This window comes from Capricornis sumatraensis, chromosome 9 (assembly GCF_032405125.1).
Source record: "Capricornis sumatraensis isolate serow.1 chromosome 9, serow.2, whole genome shotgun sequence".
NCBI lineage: Eukaryota > Metazoa > Chordata > Mammalia > Artiodactyla > Bovidae > Capricornis > Capricornis sumatraensis.
The window spans coordinates 98,639,038-98,667,013 of record NC_091077.1 but is presented as its reverse complement, the minus strand read 5'-3'; the positions used below and the strand labels follow the sequence as shown (position 1 = coordinate 98,667,013).

The following is a 27,976-nucleotide window of genomic DNA, read 5'->3' as shown; positions in this document are numbered from 1 at the left end:
TGACGAACACTGATGCAAATGTCCTCAACAACATTTTAGCACACAGAATTCAGCAACACATCAAAAAGCTCATATACAATGATCAAGTTGAGTTTATTCCAGGAGTGCAAGGATTCTCCAATATACACAAATCAATCAATGTGATACACCATATTAACAAACTGAAAGATAAAAACCATATGATAATCTCAATAGATGCAGAAAAAGCCTTCAACAAAATTCAGCACTCATTTATGATTAAAACTCTTCAAAAAATTGGTATAAAAGGAACCTACCTCAACATAGCAAAGGCCATGTATGATAAGCCTACAGCAAGCATTATTCTTAATGGTGAAAAATTGAAAGCATTGCCCCCAAGATCAGGAACAAGACAAAGATGCCCATTTTCACCATGGTTATTCAACATAGATCTGAAAGTCCTAGCTACAGCAATCAGAGAAGAAAAAGAAATAAAAGGAATCCAGATTGGAAAAGAAGAAGTAAAGCTCTCCCTGTTTGCAGATGATATGATACTAAATGATACTCCAAAATCACTGCAGATGGTGACTGCAGCCATGAAATTAAAAGATGCTTGCTCCTTTGAAGCAAAGTTATCACTAACCTAGACAACATATTAAAAAGCAGAGATATTACTTTGCCAACAAAGCTTCATCTAGTCAAAGCTATGGTTTTTCCAGTAGCCATGTATGTATGTAAGAGTTGGACTATAAAGAAAGTTGAGCATCAAAGAATTGGTGCTTTGAACTGTGGTGTTGGAGAAGATTCTTGAGTGTCCCTTGGACTGCAAGGAGATCCAACCAGTCAATCCTAAAGGAAATCAGTCCAGAATATTCATTGGAAGGACTGATGCTGAAGCTCCAATACTTTGGTCACCTGATGTGAAGAACTGACTCTTATGAAAAGGCCCTGATGCTGGGAAAGATTGAAGGTGGGAGGAGAAGAGGACGACAGAGGATGATTGGCTGGATTATCACCCACTTGATGGACGAGTTTGGGTAAACTCTGGGAGTTGGTGGTGATGGACAGGGAGGCCTGGTGTGCTGCATTTCATGGGGTCACAAAGATTTGGACACTACTGAGTGACTGAACTGAACTGAACTGAACTCTACTATGCCCAGTTCACTTAGGTATGCAGGCAACTTAACAAGAGTGTGAAATGAAATCAGTTCAGCTTCTTAACATGGTTCAGAATATGATCAAATATTTGCCTGATATTTAATTGGCTCTTGCTTCTATCTCCATATTGGTCACAGACCAGAAGATAAATGTTGTCCCTTAGATTAGAGTAAAAGGCAGAAACTACACCTACAGCAGTTAGGGCTGATTTCTCTATGATCATTTCATTTCGTTGTAAAATTGAGCATTTAGGGCTTCCCTGGTGGCTCAGACGGTAAAGCGTCTGCCTGCAGTACAGGAGACCTGGGTTTGATCCCTGGGTTGGGAAGATCCCCTGGAGAAGGAAATGGCAACCCACTCCAGTACTCTTGTCTGGAAAATTCCATGGGCTGAGGAGCCTGGTAGGCTACAGTCCATGGGATCACAAAGAGTCGGACATGACTGAGTGACTTCCTCCTCACAAAATTTGGCACTGTAAGTAGTACAGACTTGTTGCAAGATGTAAGCTAGTCAAGTTCGCTATAATTTAAAAAATTTAAGTGCATTGAGGATTAGATGAAAATGTTACACAATGAAGTTTAGTATATTCTTATATTATGTGGCAAGTGATATATTGATAGTTATTGCAACTGCTTGACTAAAAAGGGCAAACCAAGCATATGATGCCCAAATATATTGGGAAAAGATGTGTTAACAAGATGCTAATTTTTTGTGGTTGGTAAAGACTTTATTTTTTGGCTCTGACATATGTGTTGTCCTTCTAAAATGATTAATGCTACCTTGGTGGGAAAACCACTAGACCATTCAAGTATGATCTAAATCAAATCCCTATGATTATACAGTGGAAGTGAGAAATAGATTTAAGGGCCTAGATCTGATAGACAGAGTGCCTGATGAACTATGGATGGAGGTTCATGACATTGTACAGGAGACAGAGATCAAGACCATCCCCATGGAAAAGAAATGCAAAAAAGCAAAATGGCTGTCTGGGGAGGCCTTACAAATAGCTGTGAAAAGAAGAGAGGAGAAAAGCAAAGGAGAAAAGGAAAGATATAAGCATCTGAATGTAGAGTTCCAAAGAATAGCAAGGAGAGATAAGAAAGCCTTCCTCAGTGATCAATGCAAAGAAATAGAGAAAAATAATAGAATGGGAAAGACTAGAGATCTCTTCAAGAAAATTAGAGATACTAAGGGAACATTTCATGCAAAGAGGGCCTTGATAAAGGACAGAAATGGTCTGGACCTAACAGAAGCAGGAGATATTAAGAAGAGGTGGCAAGAATACACAGAAGAACTGTATAAAAAAGAGCTTCAGGACCAAGATAATCACAATGGTGTGATCACTCACCTAGAGCCAGACATCCTGGAATGTGAAGTCAAGTGGACCTTAGAAAGCATCATTATGAACAAAGCTAGTGGAGGTGATGGAATTCCACTTGAGCTGTTTCAAATCCTGAAAGATGATGCTGTGAAAGTGCTGTACTCAATATGCCAGCAAATTTGGAAAACTCAGCAGTGGCCACAGGATTGGAAAAGGTCAGTTTTCATTCCAATCCCAAAGAAAGGCAATGCCAAAGAATGCTCAAACTACCACACAATTGCATTCATCTCACATGCTAGTAAAGTAATGCTCAAAATTCTCCAAGCCAGGCTTCAGCAGTACATGAACCACGAAATTCCAGATGTTCAAGGTGGTTTTAGAAAAGGCAGAGGAACCAGAGATCAAATTGCCAACATCTGCTGGATCTTCGTAAAAGGAAGAGAGTTCCATAAAAACATCTATTTCTGCTTTATTGACTATGCCAAAGCCTTTGTCTGTGTGGTCAGAATAAACTGTGTAAAATTCTGAGAGAGATGGGAATACCAGACCACCGACCTGCCTCTTGAGAAACCTATATGCAGATCAGGAAGCAACAGTTAGAACTGGACATGGAACAACAGACTGGCTCCAAATAGGAAAAGGAGAACGTCAAGGCTGTATATTGTCACCCTGCTTATTTAATTTATATGCATGTGAAATGCTGGGCTGGATGAAGCACAAGCTGTAATCCAGATTGCTGGGAGAGATATCAATAACCTCAGATATGCAGATGACACCACCCTTATGGCAGAAAGTGAAGAACTAAAGAGCCTCTTGATTGAAGTGAAAAAGGAGAGTGAAAAAGTTGGCTTAAAATTCAACATTCAAAAAATGAAGATTATGGCATCTGGTCTCATTACTTCATGGCAAATAGATGGGGAATAAATGGAAACACTGGAAGACTTTATTTACTTGGGCTCCCAAATCACTGCAGATGGTGACTCCAACCATAAAATTAGAAGATGCTTGCTCCTTGAAAGAAAAGCTCTGACAAACCTAGACAACATATAAAAAAGCAAAGACATTACTTTGCTTAAAAAGTTCTGTCTAGTCAAATCTATGGTTTTTCCAGTAGTCATGTATGGATATGAGAGCTGGACCATAAATAAGGCTGAGCGCTGAAGAATTGATGCTTTTGGAATGTGATGTTCAAGAAGACTCTTGAGAGTCCCTTGGACTGCAATGAAATAAAATCAGTTAATCCTAAAGGAAATCAACCTGGAATATTCATTGGAAGGACTGATGATGAAGCCAAAGCTCCCATACTTTGGCTACCTGATGTGAAGACCAGGCACATTAGACAAGACCCTGATGCTGGGAAAGATTGAAGGCGGGAGGAGAAGGGGATAACAGAGGATGAAATGGTTGGTTGGTATCAGCGACTCAATGGACATGAGTTTGAGCAAGCTCCTGGAGATGGTGAAGGACAGGGAAGCCTGGTGTGCTGCAGTCCATGGGGTTGCAAAGAGTTGGACATGACTGAGTGGCTGAACCACAATAATGTAAGTACTAGTCACTTACATAGTTTTGAAAGGCCAGTCAAGCAAACTGTGAAGGCAATCAGTGACACGCTACCTCTCCTGAAAATCATTTTTGCAGACATCTTGTATTCTACTTTGTAATCATATGCAACTCACATCATAATCTTCATATTATTGTCATTCAATAAATGGTATATATCAAAATTTGCCCTAGAGGCTTTTTAAAGTATGAACTCTTGAGGATCTAGTTTAGAGTTACATAATTACAATTTCTGAGAATGAATTCTGACCATACTTCAGTTAATGACCACTAACATTTATTGTCGATCCATTATATATTTATATTCTGATATATTTCTTAACGTGTATTGTATGTTTTGTGAAGGATATTTTTTTAAATTATTGAAGAATAGTTGATTTATAGTGTTGTGTTATACTTTCAGGTGTATAGCACAGTGAATCATTTATATAAATGCATGCATTTTTTTCTTTTTTGGATTCTTTTCTCAAATAGATTATCACAGGATATTATGTAGAGTTGTCTGTGTTCGACTGTAGGTCCTCATAAGTCATCTGTCTTTTATACAGTAGATTGTGTTCATCCCAACCTCCCGATTTATCCCAAGTCTTTCCCCTTTGATAATCATACATTTCTTTTCTGTGTCTGTGAGTCTGTTTCTGTTTGGTGAGTAAGTTACATTTGTATTACTTTTTTAGATTCCACCTGTAAGTGATATCATACGGTATTTGTCTTTGTCTGGCTTACTTCACTCAGTATGGCAATCTCTGGGTCCACCCATGCCATGGCAATGGCATTCTTTCATTCTTTTTTTATGGTACCTTGTATATGTGTCAGATCCTCTTTACCTGTTCCTCTATTGATAGGCATTTAAGTTGCTTCCATGCCTTGGCTATTGTAAATAGTGCGCAGTGAAGAGTGAGGTGTGTGCATCCTTTTGGATTATGGTTTTCTCTGGATGTATGCCCAGGAATAGGATTGCTGGATCATATGGTAGCTCTATTTTCAGTTTTTAAAGGAACCTCCATACTGTTCTCCATACTGGTTGTACCAGTTTGCATTCCCACCAATAGTGAAGGAGGGGGTCCCTTGCCTCCATACTCTTTCGCTAGAGTATTGTTTGCATTTTTGGTGATGGCCAGTCTGACCAATGTGAGCTGATAGGTAATTGTAGTTTTGATTTGCATTTCCCTGATGTTAGTGACTTTGCATGTACTTTTTGGCCACCTACATGTTTTCTCTGGAGAACAGTCTGTAAGTTAAGTATAGACATTACTACAACATTTATATAAATTGCCTCATGTGTGTTACAGCCCATTACCCAACTAGACTTCTAGTATCTTGCAGGAGAGATCATGGTTTATGCTACTAAAATATCTAACCTATCCAACATCTCATTTCTGTTTTATCTTAATAATTTTTCTTAATCTTCTGATGCACTTTTTCTTAATAATGAACTATGTTCACCCTCCCACTTCTCTGTCCAGTTTCTCCCAGGGTGACATTCTTATATATAAAGATGAGAGCTCTGGAGCCAGAGTATAGTAGTAGTAGTGTAGTGAAAGTCACTCGGTCGTGTCTGACTCTTGAGACCCCATGGACTGTAGTCCACCAGGCTCCTCTGTCCATGGGACTCTCCAGGCAAGAATACTGGAGTGGGTTGCCATTTCCTTCTCCCGGGGATCTTCCCGACCCAGGAATCGAACCCATGTCTCCTGCATTACAGGCAGATTCTTTTTTTTTTAATATAAATTTATTTATTTTAATTGGAGGTTAATTACTTTATAATATTGTATTTTTTTTGCCATACATCAACATGAATCTGCCACAGTTATACACGTGTTCCCCATCCTGAACCCCCCTCCCTCCTCCCTCCCCATACCATCCCTCTGGGTCGTCTCAGCGCACCAGCCCCAAGCATCCTATATCATGCATCGAACCTGGACTGGTGATTCGTTTCATATATGATACGTTTCAGTGTCATTCTCTCAAATCATCCCACTCTCTCCCTCTCCCACAGAGTCCCAAAGCCTGTTCTATACATCTAAGCCCTACAGCCAAAGTATACTGCCTCCCTAAGCAGTGGTTTTCTAGGCAAGTTTTCAAGGGGAAGAAAGCAACAGCTGTTGATCATCACTCTCAGAATATTTACATAGTTGATATTTGGAGGTCCTGCACTACGGAAACAAAACTAAGGATCTAGCACTGTGGTTGAAGTATAATGGATAAAAGGCTATTTTTGATACTGGTTGGTACAGAAGAAATTAAGCTCTAAATTGTCTTTTAGGTTTTGAAGAGTTCTTTTTCCATGAATGATCAAATGGGCAAGTCTGCCCCAGAAAAGTTTGCAGATCCTCATTCCTTTATGGTTAGAGTTAAACCACAAAATCACAAACAGCAACATGAATATTAAGGTCAGATATTTAATAGTTCATCATAGGCCAGGACTTGTTGAGTCCTCTATATGCACTAAGTAAGTCAGTAAGTAAGTAAGTAAATAAAGTCATTCAGTTGTGTCTGACTCTTTGCGACCCCATGGACTGTAGCCTACCAGGCTCCTCTGTCCATGGGATTTTCCAGGCAAGAGTACTGGAGTGGGTTGCCATTTCCTTCTCCAGGGGATCTTCCTAACCCAGCGGTCGAACCCAGGTCTCCCGCATTGCAGACAGACGCTTTGCCATCTGAGCCACCAGGGAAGCCCCATATGCACTATAACATTCAATTCTGATACTATGCGGTAGGCACTATTATAGCTTTTATATTATTAATGTTTGTTCATATGTAATAATGATGTTAATTTTATAAGCCTAATTGGTCATAAATGACAGATTTTTCTGAATTTGTTCTACAAGCATTCTTTGAGCCCTTTATAAATAATATACAGAAATAGTGATTATAAAGCACCAAGGCAGCTTGAAATATGTTCAATACCTTTATCTCATAAATCAGCCTGTGTTTATAAAAGAAGAGCAGCATGGTGATACATGTTGGTAAATATGGCTCACTTCCTCTGCTTTAGTTATTTGGGGGGAAATGAGAACTCAAAACTGACATAAACACTGAACACAATATCCTTGCATCAATATAAAAAATTACAGATTAAATGATTGTAATGTGTAAACCTTTATCAAAATAATCTGACTGGGGCAATTGGAGAAATTGGGTGGGTATTTAGGTGAAACAGTATTCTTCATGATTTATTAATTGTTGAAGCTGGACGCTTGGTGTATGTATATAATTTTGCATAATAAAGTATTAAAAATTAGAAAAAGATCAATATGTGATTTAAAACTCTAATAAGTTCACAAGTAACCAAACAGTTGTTTTGTCTTAACATTGTAGTTCGTTTAGCAAATGCATGAATTTCTCTTCCTCATCGAAGATGCAATTACCATCCATGAAATTGTACAATTTTCCATTTGCCTTTGCCCACCTATGATAATTGTGGCTAACAGCCATCGAAATTATTCATTTTATGTGGCAAACAAGTGATTATTCTTAAAACAGATCCTGTGTTCTTTCAAATTGCTTTTCTTCATTCTCCAGTTGGCCCAGACCATTACTGAGTTAAATGTTTCTTAATGAAGAACACTGCCTCACTGAACTTTGCTATGTCTGCAAATCAGAGGAATAATTTGAAATTCCTAAAGTCCAGAACTGTATCTCAAAATTAGATGGCAAAATGCTAAAGGGATTTTTTTTTTAATCTCTTCACTAATGGCCTTTCTCTGAAGTGCTTTTTCATTTTCTTTAGAAATAATACACTCGGAGGATATACTTAAAGTCTATAAACCTGGATACAGGTTTATATAGTAGTCAGTGGGCTGATTATTCTAGGAAGTTAATTTTATCAATTAAGACATATAAAACTTATAAAATGAATAGAAATGAGTAGAAACAGGCTGTATGAGGGCAGAGGGGCAAAAATAAGGCTTAGAATAATGTTCTACTTCCTTCTTTTACCACCCCAAAGCACTTCCTTAGAGAAGAAGCTACCGATCAAATTGCTTGAGTCCAAGGCATTGATAGGGTTATACTTTTTAGAAGATGAGATCATTGTGTTAAATCTATTGTGCATCTTCCATTCTTTTTTTGATTTTCCACTTCCTTTGTGTCCATCCACTTTGATATGGCCAAGATTTACCAAAGTTGGCCGTACATATCTGACGCTCTCACTTGCCCTGCTACTTTGGTTCTTGTTAGGGAGGCAGATAAAGAAAATAAAGCCAAAGTTTAAGAAGCCAGGAAAGTAAGGTTTTCCATTAAACTATATAGGGCATTGGAGAAGGTAATGGAACCCCACTCCAGTACTCTTGCCTGGAAAATCCCATGGACGGAGGAGCTTGGTAGGCTGCAGTCTATGGGGGTCACTAAGAGTCGGACACGACTGAGTGACTTCACTTTCCCTTTTCCCTTTCATGCATTGGAGAAGGAACTGGCAACCCACTCCAGTGTTCTTGCCTGGAGAATCCCAGGGACGGGGGAAACTGGTGGGCTGCTGTCTCTGGGGTCGCACAGAGTCAGACACGACTGAAGAGACTTGGCAGCAGCAGCAGCAGCATATACTGCATCACAGTATTTACGAGACTTTGTTTCATGGTATGGATTTAGCCTATTAGGTAATACCCTGAGATTTTAATTTGTATACTGTTTCTTTTCTGTACCCATCTCTTCATGGTTAGTGTGTGTGTGTGTGTTTTCAAGTGAGGGCCATTAAAGATGATTGGTGAGATAATCCCAGTATCCTGAAACAAATTACAAAACTACCAGCAGAAAACCTTAACTCTACAGACTGTACATGCACACTTAGCAGCAGCATTATTTTAACACTGTATTATTTTTTGGTTTGAAAGCTGAAGACTTGGTTTATTTTATGAAATGATTTCAGTGAGCAAATAATTATTTTTAAACTTGTGGGCCTGACTCAATGGCTGTGTAAACCATTGGTGCAAACATACCAAATTAGAACTTGAAAGTTACAGAATCCAAAAACATTTACTTTTATATCACCTGTGTTTGCTTGAGCTTCTGGTTGACACAGCATGTCTCTAAGATATGGAAATCCCTTCTCCTCCTTTGCTCCCTTCAGGTGCCAGGAGTTGATTTTTGCAGCCAGCAGGAGCATCATATCCAGCTGTGTCCTTTTTCGTTTTTGCCTTTCCCCTGACTTTACCTTGTAGTTAGTCAGAAAGCAATCATATAACACCAACAGTGTCAAAATTGTAGTACTAAATGTCTCAGCTATGTACTTCCAAACTTCCAAAAACACCCTATTTTTATGATCAAGGACCCATATATGCCTAATTGTGCCTTCATACAGAGACACTCATTTAGCAAAACTATTACATATTGTAATCAAAAAGTAATTATTTTAATGAAAGATTAACTACCATAGTGATAAATCTATTTATATAATACTTAAAACATGAAGTAAAATTAAATAAATACAATATATTATAACTTATGAATGTAATAAATTACCTTTCTTTGAGTATACAACTTTTAAGTGAGAGTTTTTCCCTCTGCTTTGATAGTGCAGGTAATAGATTTAAGCTTTCTGAAAGTTAATACATATGAAGAGTATGATCAAATATAAAGTTTGATTTCTAAATTTAAATTTTTAATTCATGAAGTTTTTTATTTATTGTTAACTGGAACAACTGCGTAAGAAAACAGACTTGAAATACTTTATCAACTTATGTGGATAATAGTACAGGCATGCCTCATATGTATTATAGGTTTAGTACCAGGCCACTGAAATAAAACAAATACATGTTAAAGAGTCACACAAATTTTTGGTTTCCCAGTGTGTATGAAAATTAAGTTTACAATATGCCATAGTCTATTAAGTGTGCAAGAGCATTATATCTAAAAAAAGTTCAGTTCAGTTCAGTTCAGTTGCTCAGTCATGTCCAACTCTTTGCGACCCCATGAATCACAGCACGCCAGGCCTCCCTGTCCATCACCAACTCCCAGAGTTCACTCAGACTCACTTCCATCGAGTCAGTGATGCCATCCAGCCATCTCATCCTCTGTTGTCCCCTTCTCCTCCTGCCCCCAACCCCTCCCAGCATCAGAGTCTTTTCCAATGAGTTAACTCTTCGCATGAGGTGGCCAAAGTACTGGAGTTTCAGCTTTAGCCTCATTCCTTCCAAAGAAATCCCAGGGCTGATCTCCTTTAGGATGGACTGGTTGGATCTCCTTGCTGTCCAAGTGATTCTGAAGAGTCTTCTCCAACACCACATTTCAAAAGCATCAATTCTTTGGCGCTCAGCCTTCTTCACAGTCCAACTCTCACATCCATACATGACCACAGGAAAAACCATACCTTAATTAGACAATACCTTGTTGCTAACAAATGCTGTCATCTAGACTTCAGTTAATCAGAATGTATTAAAACAAAGCTTGCATGCCTATACTAAAAATCTAGTGACTCAAAAATGCATTGGAGTGTGGAAGGTAGTTTGTGAACTTATATGGGGGTGGGATATATTCTAGAAATGGGGATGCAGCTATCCCCATTTTAGCTATCCCCAGATTTCAGCTATTTCAAGTATACCAAGACCATGGATAAATGAAATGTACTAGTAGAAGCTGTAAATGCATGGCAAAGAGAGCTAGAGCCACTAATTCCAGTGCCTCAAAATATGATAATAAATCTTTGTCTCTAAACCTACTACTCTTGATGGAAGTAAAAGAGGAGAGTAAAAAGTTGGCTTAAAGCTCAACATTCAGAAAACTAAGATCATAACATCTGATCCTGTCTCTTCATGGCAAATAGATGGGGAAACAGTTGAAACAGAGACAGACTATTTTGGGGGGCTCCACAATCACTGTAGAAAGTGACTGCAGCCATAAAATTAAAAGACTCCTTTTAATTTGGAAGAAAAGCTATGACCAACCTAGACAGCATATTAAAAAGCAGAGACATTACTTTGCCAACAAAGGTCCCTCTCCTCAAGGCTGTTGTTTTTTTAGTAGTCATGTATGGATGTGAGAGTTGGACTATAAAGAAAGCTGAGTGCCGAAGAATTGGTGCTTTTGAACTGTAGTATTGGAGAAACTCTTGAGAGTCCCTTGGACTGCAAGGAGATCCAACCAGTCCATCCTAAAGGATATCAGTCCTGAATATTCATTGGAAGGACTGATGCTGAAGCTGAAACTCCAAAACTTTGGCCACCTGATGTGAAGAACTGACTCATTTGTAAAGACCCTGATGCTGGGAAAGACTGAAGGTGGGAGGAGAAGGGGATGACAGAGGATGAGATGGTTGGATGGCATAACCGACTCAATGGACATGAGTCTGAGTAAACTCCGGGAGTGAGTGATGGACAGGGAGGTCTGGAGTGATGCAGTCCATGGGGGTCACAAAGAGTCAGACATGACTGAAAGACTGAACTGAACTGAAACCTACTACAATTTCTTAGTTGGATTTTATGCTTCCTGCTTATGTATCTTCAGTTTTCAAATAAGCCCTGAGAAAGCCCAAAGTCTGTACTTTATAATTGTGATATATCCTGTTTTGCAAATGATGGCAACAAGTTTTTTAGGGAAAACTATTTATAGACCAGCTCTATAGATGCAAATGTAAGTGTATCTTTCAGAGGAATTCCATCAGTAAATGTTGTATTGATACCAACATTTTATTGTAATGTATTTATTTGATCAGTTTTCCACTTAAAATCTTTTGAAGTGTCTCAATAGTCTACCAATTAAATCCTGATTTCTCAGCAAACCATTTTTGTTCTCCACAATATAGGTCAAGTTCAGTTCACTTCAGTACATTTCAGTCGCTCAGTCGTGTCTGACTCTTTGCGACCCGGGAATCGCAGCACGCCAGGCCTCCCTGTTCCTCACCATCTCCTGGAGTTCACTCAGACTCACGTCCATTGAGTCAGTGATGCCATCCAGCCATCTCATCCTCTGTCATCCCCTTCTCCTCCTGCCCCCAATCCCTCCCAGCATCAGAGTCTTTTCCAATGAGTCAACTCTTCTCATGAGGTGGCCAAAGTACTGGAGTTTCAGCTTTAGCATCATTCCTTCCAAATAAATCTCAGGACTGATCTCCTTCTGAATGGACTGGTTGGATCTCCTTGCAGTCCAAGGGACTCTCAAGTCTTCTCCAACACCACACTTCAAAAGCATCAATTCTTCAGCGCTCAGCTTTCTTCACAGTCCAACTCTTACATCCATACATGACCACAGGAAAAAACATAGCCTTGATTAGACGGAACTTAGTCGGCAAAGTAATGTCTCTGTTTTTGAATATGCTATCTAGGTTGGTCATAACTTTTCTTCCAAGGAGTAAGCATCTTTTAATTTCATGGCTGCAGTCACCATCTGCAGTGATTTTGGAGACCCCAAAAATAAAGTCTGACACTATTTCCACTGTTTCTCCATCTATTTCCCATGAACTGATGGGACTGGATGCCATGAGCTCCATTTCCTAAAAGTTGGGCTTTAAGCCAACTTTTTCACTCTCCTCTTTCACTTTCATCAAGAGGCTTTTTAGTTCCTCTTCACTTTCTGCCATAAAGTATCTGAGGTTATTGATATTTCTCCCAGAAATCTTGATTCCAGCTTGTTTCTTCCAGTCCAGCGTTTCTCATGATGTACTCTGCATATAAGTTAAATAAGCAGGGTGACAATATACAGCTTTGACATACTCCTTTTCCTATTTGGAACCAGTCTGTTGTTCCATGTCCAGTTCTAACTGTTGCTTCCTGATCTGCATATAGATTTCTCAAGAGGCAGGTTAGGTGGTCTGGTATTCCCACCTCTGTCAGAATTTTCCACAGTTTATTGTGATCCACACAGTCAAAGGTTTTGGAATAGTCAATAAAGCAGAAATATATGTTTTTCCGGAACACTTCCTTTTTCAAAGATCCAGCAGATGTTGGCAATTTGATCTCTGGTTCCTCTGCCTTTTCTAAAATCAGCTTGAACATCAGGAAGTTCACAGTTCACGTATTGCTAAAGCCTGGCTTGCAGAATTTTGAGCATTACTTTACTAGCACGTGAGATGAGTGTAATTGTGTGGTAGTTTGAGCATTCTTTGGCATTGCCTTCCTTTGGGATTGGAATGAAAACTGACCTTTTCCAGTCCTGTGGCCACTGCTGAGTTTTCCAAACTTGCTGGCATATTGAGTGCAACACTTTCACAGCATCATCTTTCAGGATTTGAAATAGCTCAACTGGAATGCCATCACCTCCACTAGCTTTATTCCTAGTGATGCTTCCTAAGGCCCACTTGGCTTCACATTCCAAAATGTCTGGCTCTAGACAAGTGATCACAGCATCGTGATTATCTGGGTCATGAAGATCTTTTTTGTACAGTTCTTCTGTGTATTCTTGCCACCTCTTCTTAATATCTCCTGCTTCTCTTAGGTCCATACAATTTCTGTCCTTTATCGAGCCCATCTTTGCATGAAATGTTCCCTTGGTATCTTTAATTTTCTTAAAGAGATCTCTAGTCTTTCCCATTCTGTTCTTTTCCTCTTTTTCTTTTCATTGATCACTGAGGAAGACTTTCTTATCTCTCCTTGCTATTCTTTGGAACTCTGCATTCAGATGCTTATATCTTTCCTTTTCTCCTTTGCTTTTCGCCTCTCTTCTTTTCACAGCTATTTGTAAGGCCTCCCAAGACAGCCATTTTGCTTTTTTGCATTTCTTTTCCATGGGAATCGTCTTGATTCCTGTCTCCTGTACAGTGCTACGAACCTCATTCCATAGTTCATCAGGCACTCTATCTATCAGATCTAGGCCCTTAAATCTATTTCTCACTTCCACTGTATAATCATAAGGGATTTGATTTAGGTCATACCTGAGTGGTCTAGCGGTTTTCCCTACTTTCTTCAATATAAGTCTGAATTTGGTAATAAGGAGTTCATGATCTGAGCCACAGTCAGCTCCTGGTCTCTTTTTTGTTATCTGTATAGAGCTTCTCCATCTTTGGCTGCAAAGAATATAATCAATCTGATCAGTGTTGACCATCTGGTGATGTCCATGTGTAGAGTCTTCTCTTGTGTTGTTGGAAGAGGGTGTTTGCTATGACCAGTGCATTTTCTTGGTAAAACTCTATTAGTCTTTGCCCTGCTTCATTCCGCATTCCAAAGCCAAATGTGCCTGTTACTCCAGGTGTTTCTTGACTTCCTACTTTTGCATTCCGGTCCCCTATAATGAAAAGGATATCTTTTTTGGGTGTTAGTTCTAAAAGGTCTTATTGGTCTTCATAGAACCATTTAACTTCAGCTTCTTCAGCATTATTGGTTGGGGCATAGACTTGGATAACTGTGATGTTGAATGGTTTGTCTTGGAAATGAACAAAGATCATTCTGTCGTTTTTGAGATTGCATCCAAGTACTGCATTTTGGACTCTTTTGTAGACCGTGATGGCTATTCCATTTCTTCTGAGGGATTCCTGCCCGCAGTAGTAGATGTAATGGTCATCTGAGTTAAATTCACCCATTCCAGCCCATTTTAGTTTTCTGATTCCTAGAATGTCGACGTTCACCCTGGCCATCTCTTGTTTGACCACTTCCAATTTGCCTTGATTCATGGATCTGACATTCCATGTTCCTATGCAATATTGCTCTTTATTGCATCGGACCTTGCTTCTATCACCAGTCATATCCACAGCTGGGTATTGTTTTTTGCTTTGGCTCCATCCTTTCATTCTTTCTGGAGTTATTTCTCCACTGATCTCTAGTAGCATACTGGGCACCTACTGACCTGGGGAGTACCTCTTTCAGTATCCTATCATTTTTCCTTTTCATACTGTTCATGGGGTTCTCAAGGCAAGAATACTGAAGTGGTTTGCCATTCCCTTCTCCAGTGGACCACATTCTGTCGGACGTCTCCACCATAACCCGCCCGTCTTTTGTTGCCCCAAGGGCATGGCTTAGTTTCATTGAGTTAGACAAGACTGTGGTCCTAGTATGATTAGATTGACTAGTTTTCTGTGAGTGTGGTTTCAGTGTGTCTGCCCTCTGATGCCCTCTTGCAACACCTACCATCTTACTTATTAAATCCTTATATCCTTCTTTTCCTTTATTTGCAAGTATTTTTCATCATATAATTTCCATCAACTTTTCCATGTTTGTTTCAAGGCCCACTTTAAGTGCTTTATTCTTCAAAAAGCTGTTTTTCTCTCTGACTCTGTAATTGGATTTTATCTTTCCTTTTCCCTGAAGCACCAGGGGATATTTATCTTCTCAAATGACACTTTAAGTCAGTTTGCTCAGTGGTCCCAGAATTACTTGGGTATTCCACAGACAAAGTGTCTATACCCAAGGGTCTATTCTAGCCTCAGAGCACACCTGGCTTTGTCATGGAATACTGGGGTTTTTCATTTTGTAGGTATTATGGAAAGTAAGAGAACTATTGTGTACTGCGTACTTATACAAAGCTGAGCACTTGGTTTTATCACTGGGAAATATTCAAGTTGTTTTTATTCTTCTAGTGTTTCATAGTTTTAATTAAAACAACCAATGTGTTTGTGATAAGAACTGATACATATTGCCACGAAACATCTGTCAGAGAAATGATACTTGAAGGTGCGCCTCATATCCATTCATTTACATGTTACCCTTCCTGTGTCAGCTGGGAAACCTATTATAAATTTAACATTGAAGCATTAAACAAAATGACAGCTGTGAGTTGTAACAGGAAAAAAAATAATAAGGCTTTTTATTGGTTATTTTTCTAATAGTATTAAAACCAGTTGCCTGCCTGCTTGTGAAAGTGCTGCTGTCTCAGAGGATCGTCTTTTATTCTGTTGCGGTGGATGTCAGCTCCAACAGCTTTCCTTGGATCAAGCCATTTACTTCCAGTCTAGCATCTTTGCATTTATTCCACTCACAGGTTCCAGAACCATCCTCTTAAAATACGTATTGATCATGCTCCTTCTCTGCTCAAGTGGCTTCTCATGAATTTTAGAATGAATTCCACTTCCTTACCAATGCATTTAAGAATCTCTATAATCTAAATCTAACCTAGCTCTTTATCATTATTTCTCTCCTACAGTCTCTCTTTGTTGAACAGATTTATTTCTTATCAAAAATCTTTTGAAGCTGTATCAGTCAGGGATTAGTCCAAGAGATAGAAAAATTCAATCCTAGAAAAATCTCTAGGCATTTTAACAAGAAAGATATTTGGTGTAGGGAATTCAGTGACTCCACAACTGGTAGACATGCTGAAGGGCAAACCAGTTTCCATCTCAGGGACCAGGATCATTTCCACAGTGAAGAAGTGACTCACTAGGACAGCTACTTCCTCTGAAGCCACCATAGAAGCTAATGTCAGAACCGATAGTCCCCACCAGAAGTGACATCTGACTTACAGAATACTGACAGATAGGCTATGGAACAGAACTGCAGAGAATCTACCACCAATTTTGGACTGAAAATGGCCTCTGCCATATTTTTGCCTTTTAATCACGCTTTTCATCATCATTTTGGGGAACACCATTTCCTCCTTGGGAAGGGGATGCAAAGACACTGGGAGACAGTGGTTATCCTTTACAGCTTTTCTTTCCTGATGTATCAGCATTTGATTGAGTGAGGTTCTCAAATGTTTGTCACACAGTGTCATTACTTAGAAACAGAGAAAGTGTTCTCTGGTAAAACATTTAGAACACAGATAAAGATAGCTTGAGATTGAGAGTTCAAATACCTGAAAATCTGAATGTATCTTAAGGGATTTAATCTCTATTCCCAATACAGAGCAATATAGGGAAGATCATTTGTAGTTGACCACTTTATACATGTCATTTCTTAATCTCTTCAGCCATTTTCCATCCACTGCCTTTCTAGGTATTCTTATTCCAACTTAATAGACAAAGAAAATTAATCTCAGAAAGTAAAAAGATTTTCCTAAGTTTAAACAGAAAGGCATATTCCAAGATAACTATGTTTGTGATCAATGCTCTTTCTTCTGTAAAATAAAACTCACTTTTTAATGTTCATATTTATGTCAGTAAAGACATTAAAAACTTACTGTGATTTTGCATTGTTAAAACTGGGGGGTGGGGGGAGGTAAATGGAAATAAATATGTTTCAGTTAAACTCCATACAAAGGTAATTCTAACTGTATATTATTGTGAAAGAACAGTTTACATTATTTAAGTGGTGGAGAAAGGATTATTTGGCAAGTGTTCAAGTAACTCATAGGGAAAAAGCAATGTATTTCACATTGTGGACATTTATTGTTACCACGTGTATGTTTTTCTCCTTAATAATTGTGTGTTCCCTCTTGTCACCTCTGCACAAAACAGAATAATTAACGTACATTGGCTACATTGTGGAAGGGACATTTGGTTTTAATTAATACTGGACCATGAGAAAAGCAATTTGCTTTATATTATCATTCATTATTTGATGCACACATACACATAGTCACAAGTATGTGGAATGTTAGAAAGGCAACTAACATTTCTCACTGTGAATGTGAGAAAGCTTCTCTATCTGGAGTTACACAAAGCTTACCTAACAAAACACAACTCTTTTTATGCAGAATAAATCCTTTGTTCTCTTTCATGTTATAGACAATTGTGTAGCATTTAATGTAAAATGGTTTAAAACCAGAAGTTGATCGTATGGAGATTATTCCAAAAGTGAACTGAACCATCAACAAAGCCCCTGGCTTTCATATGGCAAGAGCAGTAATCCAGAACTCACTGGAAACTAAAAGCATGATGTAAATCCATATTGAAGTACAACCTGAAGATCAAGACTGATACCTCTGACTTGTCTAATATATTTTCGTGAAAAAGTTTGTCTTATAATTGAGTGAAGTGTCAATTAAACTTACTTCATATATAACAGGAATGCATTTAGATTGCCTGTGTGGTAAACCCTTAACCTTATTCTTTCATCAGGAGGATATTGACCACGTGTATCAGTTAGCTTTTGCTTTTTTACAAATGACTGCAAATCTTAGTGGTTTAACTCATGAGTCTCTGATTGGCAGTTGGGCTGGCCTCATCTGGGCAGTTCTTGTGTTGGTGGGCTGACTCATGTGTCTGAGCTGAACAGTATGGTCAGCTGGGAAGTGGCTAAGTAGAATTAGTATAGCTGGGAGGATGTCTCTGCTCTCTGTTCTTTCTCATTCTTCAGCAGGCAAGCTGGAACTTATTTACATGACAACTGAGAAGTAATTCAATAAAGAGAGGGGAAGTGACTCTGGTTTCAAGCCCTACCCTCAGAATCCGCATACTGTCCCATATACTACCTTCTATTGGCCAACCAGGTCACACAGATAGCCTATATTCAAGAGATGGCAAAAAATAAAAATAAAAAACTTCACTCCTTGATAGAAATAAATGTAGGGCAACATTTAAAGGGTGTGAACATAAGGAGGACTGAGGGCTTATAGCCAGTTTTTCAATCTTCTCTTCTACATTGGGAAACAAATTTTGTTGGTGAGGTTGTTCCTTGATAATGAAGTGTCCTATGAAAAAACTAGGCTTCAGAGGTGGGGGTATATAAACTACTCTTCCAATCTTCCCCAAACTTATTCACTGTCACCTCTGACTCAACCAGGTATCTCCTGTGACTCCTCATGAGAGTCATCCCATGCACTTTAGACTGCTGTTCAGCAATTCTGCTTTTGTGAGTTTAACTTATTTTAACATCCAAATCTCATACAGAAATATTTCTATGTATGGCCTTTTTGTGGTCCAAAAGTTGATGCCCTGAGAATCTCAGGAAGCCCAGATTACTCTGTGTTTCTCATATAGTGTTTTCATGTAAAACAGTCATTCTGCGCTACCCACATGGGACTGGCTCCAGAATCCCCTCCACCCCTTGCCAACCAAACTCCTTGGAGACCAAACTCTGTGGATGCTCCATCCCTTATAGAAAATGGCATTGTTGTGCTTATAACCTAAACAAAGCCTCCTGTATACTTAAAATCATTTCTCTGTTACTTATACTATCTAAAACACTGTAAATGCTGTGGAAAGAGCTGTAAATACAATGTAAGTGCTACGTAAATCATTGCTGTTGTGTACAAATTCAAGTTTTGCTTTTCTGAAGTTTATGGATGTTTTAAAAAAAATATTTTCAATCCATGGTTGGTTGAAATCACAGATGCAGAATCCACGGATATGGAGGGCCAACTGTGTTTTGTGCTTCTCACTTCTGTAGTATTATTCTCAAGTTTACTTCATGTTTTTAGATACAATCTCTATATCAGAGTTCTTCTATGCATAAGACTCATTGCCTTGAAAATGTATGCTCTGATTAAGTAAACTTAATCTTTATATTCATTTGAATATAGAAGTTGCCAGTATCACATATATTTTAAGTGTTTGCTGATAGTAAGGATTTTATTTACCTAATCTTCCTATCGCCATTTTAATACCACGTAGGGCGGGAATACAGAGGAGGCGATGGCAACCCACTCCAGTACTCTTGCCTGGAAAATCCCATGGATGGAAAATGCCTGGTAGGCTACAGTCCATGGGGTTGCAGAGTCGGACATGACTGAGCGACGTCACTTTCACTTTTCATTTTCATGCATTGGAGAAGGAAATGGCAACCCACTCCAGTGTTCTTGCTTGGAGAATCCCAGGGACGGCGGAGCCTGGTGGGCTACCGTCTATGGGGTCGCACAGAGTCAGACACGACTAAGGCTACTTAGCAGCAGCAGCAGCAGCAGCAGGGCAAGAATATGGAGAAGGCAATGGCAACCCACTCCAGTACTCTTGCCTAGAAAATCCCATGGGTGGAGGAGCCTGGTAGGCTGCAGTCCATGGGGTCGCTAGAGTCGGACACGACTCAGCGACTTCACTTTCACTTTTCACTTTAATGCATTGGAGAAGAAAATGGCAACACACTCCAGTGTTCTTGGCTGGAGAATCCCAGGGATGGGGGAGCCTAGTGGGCTGCCGTCTAAGGGGTCACACAAAGTCGGACACGACTAAAGTGACTTAGCAGCAGCAGCAGCAGCAGCAGCAGCAGCAGGGCAAGGATAACATTATTTCCTTTGTATCATTTATACAGTTTACTACTCTAAGAATAATTATTATTGGGGCTAGATTAATATATGATGTCTTTCTTCCTCTGTCTGTATGTGTGTATGAGTACAGGTGTGTAAATATGTAAATATACATAAACAGTATACATACACATATATATGTGTACATGTGTATATAAAGGTGTGTGTAGATAGATGTTTTATAGATTCAGTTCAGTTCAGTCGTTCAGTCACGTCTGACTCTTTGCGACCCCATGAATCGCAGCACGCCAGGCCTCCCTGTCCATCACCAACTCCCGGAGTTCACTCAGAATCACGTCCATTGAGTCAGTGATGCCATCCAGCCATCTCATCCTCGGTCGTCCCCTTCTCCTCCTGCCCCCAATCCCTCCCAGCATCAGAGTCTTTTCCAATAAGTCAACTCTTCGCATGAAGTGGCCAAAGTACTGGAGTTTCAGCTTTAGCATCATTCCTTCCTAAGAACACCCAGGACTGATCTCCTTTAGAATGGACTGGTTGGATCTCCTTGCAGTCCAAGGGACTCTCAAGAGTCTTCTCCAACACCACAGTTCAAACGCATCAATTCTTCAGCACTCAGCCTTCTTCACAATCCAACTCTCACATCCATACAAGACCACTGGAAAAACAATACCCTTGACTAGATGGACCTTTGTTGGCAAAGTAATGTCTCTGCTTTTGAATATGCAGTCTAGGTTGGTCATAACTTTCCTTCCAAGGAGTAAGCATCTTTTAATTTCATGGTTGAAATCACCATCTGCAGTGAATTTGGAGCCCCCCAAAATAAAGTCTGACACTGTTTCCCCTGTTTCCCCATCTGTTTCCCATGAAGTGATGGGACCACATGCCATGATCTTAGTTTTCTGAATGTTGAGCTTTAAGCCAACTTTTTCAATCTTATATAGATTAGATCAATAGAAAAAGATAACTATTGACATTTGAATTGTCCATTTGAATTGAGATATAATGACTAACATATTGTTAAAATTTCAGTGCATTCATACTCAGATAAGGCATTCTTTTTTTTCTGTTTTCATACCTTGATATGTTCCTGATGAACACTTATCAGTTATATGTATGCACACGATTGTTTACATGGTGAAATTTTAAAAATTATTTTTGACAAGAATGGCAGTAGGATTTACACTCTGAAATAGGAAGGTGATAAAGGACAATGAGGGGCTTCCCTGGTGGCTCAGTTGTAAAGAATCCACCTGCCAATGCAGGAAATGTGGGCTAAATCCCTGGGTTGGGAAGATCCCCTGAAAAAGGAAATGGCAACCCACCCAGTATTCTTGCCTGGGAAATCCCATGGACAGAGGAGCCTGGCGGGCTACAGTCCTTGGGATTGCAAAAGATTCAGACATGATTTAGCAACCGACAATGACAGGACAATGAGATGTTGAATGAAAGTAGTAAGACTCTTGAACAAAAATGTACTGTTCTAAGGTTTTAAAATTTTAATTTTCAGTACATAAATTAAAATGAGAGCTAAAATTATATTCCTATAGATTCTGCCATGAAAAAATATCTTTGGTTAATTTTGAATCTATATAGATAACAGAATATAGGTATATAATATTCATCACTTTACTATGCTTCAGTGCAATAGGAATCAAAATCGTAAACCATTTAACTATCTGAGAGATTAATTCTTTTCCTTTTTTTTCAAGATCAGAGGGAGGCCCTTTGTTTATCCTGATGATTGGTAGTTACTCATCTCACCAAACTTAATCTGTAACCCTTGCCACCTTGAACTATACTAGTAAGAGTAGCTGTTAGGAGCTACAGATCTTCTGTCACTTGATCTTGGGGATAAAACCTTATTTTCAACTAGTTACATATTGTTTTTGATATTAAAATAAATTATGCTATTTAGTGCCCAGTTTTCTCACCTGTGGAATATGAATAAGAATCATACCATTTTTTTGTGATATGGTTAAGTTAAAAAAATGCATGCATTGAAAAATGATGAAAACAAAGTACTCAACTCAGGATGTTGATACAAAAATGAGATGAACACCCCTAAGTTTCCTACTCCCAATGTGTATTTGTTGTAAGAAAAGTAAATTTTTCTTAGGCTTGTTTTATTTGTGAAATTGGAAATTAAAAATAATGACTTTGTGGTATTATACATATTCATTAACAACATGTATGCATGAGTATAGAATTGTTTGTAGTAAATCCATATTCAGTAAACATAGCTTCCTTCTAAAAATATCTTAAAAAGCTCTAGTGACCTTAGCAGGATATATAATGAGAACAAGGTCAAGTGACTACAAACAGCCTATGGCAGGCACTCTACCCATTGTGTCACAAGGGCCATGAGAGTTGAAGCACGATATACTAGCTAGAGCCACACATATGGTGAGCACTGCAGGTGTGTGCTCTATGTAAGAAATGAAAAAAAATCATAGGTCATAAATTTTGGCATACCCCAGGGCGTCCAGTTTGGTCTTCTGATCTCAAAGCTCATGAAATTTTATCTTATTCAGACAGCACACTCACACTCCTTAATTAAAACACTTTTGTTTGAAACAGACTTTAACACTAAACAGAACACTTAGTTTAAATTAACCTCTTAGGACCACCAATCTCCATATCATATTGCTAATCTTTCACCTATCAGTATAAGACCAATGATTAGAAGGTTTTAAAATAAGCATGTTTCAAGTAGGCTTTCAGTTCAGTTCAGTTCAGTCGCTCAGTCGTGTCTGACTCTTTGCGACCCCATGAATCGCAGCACGCCAGGCCTCCCTGTCCATCACCAACTCCCGGAGTTCACTCAGACTCACATCCATCAAGTCCGTGATGCCATCCAGCCATCTCATCCTCTGTCGTCCCCTTCTCCTCTGGCCCCCAATCCCTCCCAGCATCAGAGTCTTTTCCAATGAGTCAACTCTTCTCATGAGGTGGCCAAAGTACTGGAGTTTCAGCTTTAGCATCATTCCCTCCAAAGAAATCCCAGGACTGATCTCCTTCAGAATGGACTGGTTGGATCTCCTTGCAGTCCAAGGAGTCTCCTTGCAGTCTCAAGAGTAGGCTTTAGACATTATTAAATTAAAACATCTACCACAGTGTTTACAAATTCAAATAAAATGGAAACTAGTATAACTCCCAAATGATAGCCCATTTATAGAGCATTTATGAGATTTAATGCATACTTCGACACACTCAAGTTATTATTTTAAATTACGTTTTAATAATAACCATGTTAGGCACTTGACTTTAAGTCTTATATGAAAGAGTTCATTCTTTCTGTTTTTAAAAATTATTTTTGCTTCTACTTTGTTTAATTAGTATTATAATTCACAAGACAAACAGTACTTATAAAAAGCATGCATTTAAAACCTCAGCTCCTCTAGCCCGACCAAGCAGCCTTCCTTTTTCATCCATCCCTGACAGTGCAAATCCCTGCTTCCACAACAGGGGGCTCTCACATCTCCATGCCCTCCTCTGTTTTTCCGATTCCCCCAGCAGCTTTCTGGCTCCAGCCAGAGCAAAAAGGTTATGCCACCTAAAATCAGTTCCCAGGCAGCTTCCCATATTGTCATTACGGCCTGATGACAGTAGCTGTAAAATCCCTCCCACTGAGCACCTCAACTGTCAACAACCCTCTGTTGGCCACATTGCAAATGCTAGACCCATACCAAACACTTCCAACCCTGAAACACAAGGGCCATAAATGCATACATACATACATACATACATAAAAAGAAGATTTGATTCATGATTTGAAAGAGAAAGCTGAAATGCAGGACCGCTTCTTAATTGTAGAAATCCACAGATTGCTGTGTTTCAAGCTAAAATGACAATGACTCACAAGATTTATCATAGCACAGCTCAGAACGTGCATGACCACAGGTTCCTAAGTCAGAAGAAGTAGATCCTACTCAAAAGGAGATGTGAATGATCAGCGTGCAATACAGGAGAAATTCTGCTCATTAAATTCTGTTCAAATGTCAGAGAACATGTTGAGTGAAGAAGGAAGATTCTGAGGAATGGACTTCAAAGTGGGTAGACTGCCAGCTCCTCACGTGTCATGGTATATAAATGGAAGCTTTTTGCAAAATGATAGTGTCTTAGGAGGGTTTTCATTCACTCATCCTTGAAGTGAGCAGAGCTTCAGGTTCAGGAGCTTACTCGTGTATTGCCAGGAACAGAACAGGGGAAGCTACCTTAACTGTATAGCTGGACATTCTTGCAAGAGAATGTAGAACACTGATATTTATCTACAAAACACAACTCAAAGAAGTTTTAGGGGGAGACTCACTAAAGCCAGAATGCCAGCTCTCACCTGTGCCTCCTTTGAAGCTGTTCTGGAGAAGAAATCATGAAATGGTAAAGTTCAGCCCTCACGGAAGAAGCTTATAGCATGATAATTATAGATTACTTTACTAATAAAAAATATAAATAAGGAAGATTCTGGGTAACATGGTACATACAGTTACTGAAGCTAAGTTAATGACTACATATAACACCTAAAACTATTAATTGTAATTTTTCCTGTCAGTTTGAGTTTTGCCTTCTTTCATCTCTTTTCACAGTTCTATTTTACTTTTCATCAGATTCATTTTTTTTTTTTTGAAGAAAATACTTTTTAGAGAGCTTTATGAAAGTGAAAGTCACTCAGTCATGTCTGGCTCTTTGCAACCCCTGGGCTATGCCATCCATGGAATTCTAAACTGTGCTAACTTTTGAAATTAAGAAAGCTAACAGAGGGATACTAAGTATAATCATATAGTCAGTAGACATCATCTGATTCTTAGATTTGCTTACTTTTTAGAGCTATAACATCAAGATGCTACCTTTTGCTTTTCTGCAAAAAAATGATATATATAGTTGATTTCTTGAAATATTAATTACATACTTTTGCTAACGTCCAATTCCTAATTGATAATGATGCCTAGCAAATAGAACAACTTATGTTTTAACTGCCAGGAGAGAAAATGAGTAACATTTTAATATTTAATTAGTAAGTCAATATGATACTTTACATTTGCTATCTTATTTGGCCCTTAAAACACTCTCCCAAGATGAAAATCATCCCCACTTTACAGCTAACAGAGACTTGGAAAATTGAAGTCACTTGTTCAAGAGGATATTTCTATACCTGGGAGTTTATGACTGTTTCCTAGCTGTCATGAGTCAGAAATTAGTGAGCTGATGTCTTGCAGCTTTCTTAAGATAGATATTTAAAATTGTTAGTTTGGTTATTTGAAGTCATATTTTCAAAATATGGTGACAATAGTTACAGCTAAAATTCAAAGAGCATTGTGACAGCCACTAGACTGATGCAGATTCATTTTTTAAAATTGCATATTTTTATTGCACAACTTATGAAACTACTCCCAGCTTCATGAAAGGCAAGATAATTGGTTCCATTTCTTTTGAGTACAGTGCAAAAATAATAAAAGGTGCTTTTTAAAGTATCTCCCTTATTTTCCTTTGTATGTGAAATAGAATACTCTGTTTCTTAAGCTCAAGAAGAAGGGGTTGAGGTTAGGTGCACAAGGGCAGCAGCAGAGACAAAGAACCATATTCAGTTTCCAGAAGCATTGTAAGAATGGTTAAATACATGAAATCTTTAAATAAAGATAAAATGGATGAAGGTTCAGTTCAGTTCAGTTCAGTCCAGTCGCTCAGTCGTGTCCTACTCTTTGTGACCCCATGAACTGCAGCACACCAGGCCTCCCTGTCCATCACCAACTCCTGGAGTCCACCCAAACCCATGTCCATTGAGTCTGTGATGCCACCCAACCATCTCATCCTCTGTCGTCCCCTTCTCGTTCTGCCCCCAATCCCTCCCAGTATCAGAGTCTTTTCCAATGAGTCAACTCTTCACATGAGGTGGCCAAAGTATTGGAGTTTCAGCTTCAGCATCAGTCCTTCCAATGAACACCCAGGACTGATCTCCTTTAGAATGGACTGGTTGGATTTCCTTGCAGTCCAAGGGATTCTCAAGAGTCTTCTCTAACACCACAGTTCAAAAGCATCAATTTTTTGGCACTCAGGTTTCTTTATAGTCCAACTCTCACATTCATACATGACCACAGGAAAAACCATAGCCTTGACTAGACAGACCTTGGTTGGCAAAGTAATGTCTCTGCTTTTGAATATGCTATCTAGGTTGGTCATAACTTTTCTTCCAAGGAGTAAGTGTCTTTTAATATCATGACTGCAGTCACCATCTGCAGTGATTTTGGAGCCCAGGAAAATAAAGTCAGCCACTGTTTCCACTGTTTCCCCATCTATCTACCATGAAGTGATGGGGCCAGATGCCGTGATCTTAGTTTTCTGAATGTTGAGTTGTAAGCCAACTTTTTCACTCTCCTCTTTCACTTTCATTAACAGGCTCTTTAGTTCTTCACTTTCTGCCATAAGAGTGGTGTCATCTGCATATCTGCTGCTGCTAATTCGCTTCAGTCATGTCCAACTCTTTGTGACCCCATGGACTGCAGCCTACCAGGCTCCTCCATCCATGGGATTTTCCAGGCAAGAGTACTGGAGTGGGGTGCCATCACCTTCTCCACTGCATATCTGAGGTTATTGATATTTCTCCCAGCAATCTTGATTCCAGATTGTGCTTCCTCCAGCCCAGCATTTCTCATGATGTACTCTGCATATAAGTTAAATAAGCAGGGTGACAATATACAGACTTGACGTACTCCTTTTCCTATTTGGAACCAGTCTGTTTTTCCATGTCCACTTCTAACTGTTGCTTCCTGACCTAAATATAGGTTTCTCAAGAGACAGGTCAAGTGGTCTGGTATGCCCTTCTCTTTCAGAATTTTCCACAGTTTCTTGTGATCCACACAGTCAAAGGCTTTGGCATAGTCAATAAAGCAGAAATAGATGTTTTTCTGGAACTCTCTTGTTTTTTCGATGATCCAGCGGATATTAGTATTAAAAGAAACCTTCTCAATGATGAAAGTTAGTTGTTCATTTTCAACTAAAAATTCAAGCTAACCTAAATGGAAATATTCACATAAAATGATGTTCAACATTGCTATTTATTAGAAAAGCATGCATTAATACTACAGTGAGGTACCACCTCCCAAAGATCAGAATGGCCACAATTTAAGTCTATAAATAACAAATGCTGGAGAGGATGTGAAGAAAAGGGATATTCTTATGCTGTTGGTGAGAATCTAAATTGGTGTAACCACTGTGGAAAACGATATGGAGGTTCCTCATAAAACTAAAGGTAGAGTGTATGATCCTGCACTCCCCAGTCGCTGGCATACACCCAGACAAAGCTGTAAGTGGAAAAGATACTTGCACCCTTCTGTCCCAGCAGCACAGTTCACCATCTGCAAGACATGGAAACAACCTCAATGTCCATCGATAGAGGGACGGATAAAGAAAATATGGTACATATACGTAATGGAATATTGTTCAGATGGAACATTACTCAGCCATGAGAAAGAAGGAAATAATAGTATCTGCAGCAACAGCAGTGGACCTAGAGACTACCATGCTAAGTGAAGTGAGTCAGAAAGAGAAAGGCAAACGCCTTACGACTGCACTTATGTGTGGAACCTACAATACGATACGGATGAACTTACCTTGAACATGCAACTCTGAGGATATTTTTAGAATGGTAATTGTTTGTAGTTCACTAATTCATTTTTTTAAACTTACCTTATATATGGAAATAACTGAAAAAACCCTTTTGCATAAAATGACAGTCTTTTCTTTAATCACTGAGGTTGAATTTAGTCACAAGGTGCTATGAAGAATTTTGTTCGTATACTTCCTATGTATTAACAGTTAAATGAATTTAATAATGGGTTTTGATTTCAACTGTTGATTTGGAATGTAGTGTATACATAGTAAAATATCACAAGATGAAAAACAAGCTAAAGAGTTCATATGTCCATTTGATAGCACTTAGGGTTTTATGTCTTTCAGTGTGAAAATTGACTTATTCTATTAACACAGTTCACAACGCCTGAATCACCTGTCAGCTTTCAGCTCAAATCTTCTCATTGAGGGAGAACT

General features: G+C 38.9%; 1 pseudogene; it reads left to right on the top strand.

The window, feature by feature from the left end:
* The first annotated feature begins 293 nt into the window (after positions 1–293).
* LOC138086360 (myotilin pseudogene) lies at positions 294–24,405 on the top strand (annotated as a pseudogene).
* The last annotated feature ends 3,571 nt before the right edge of the window (positions 24,406–27,976 follow it).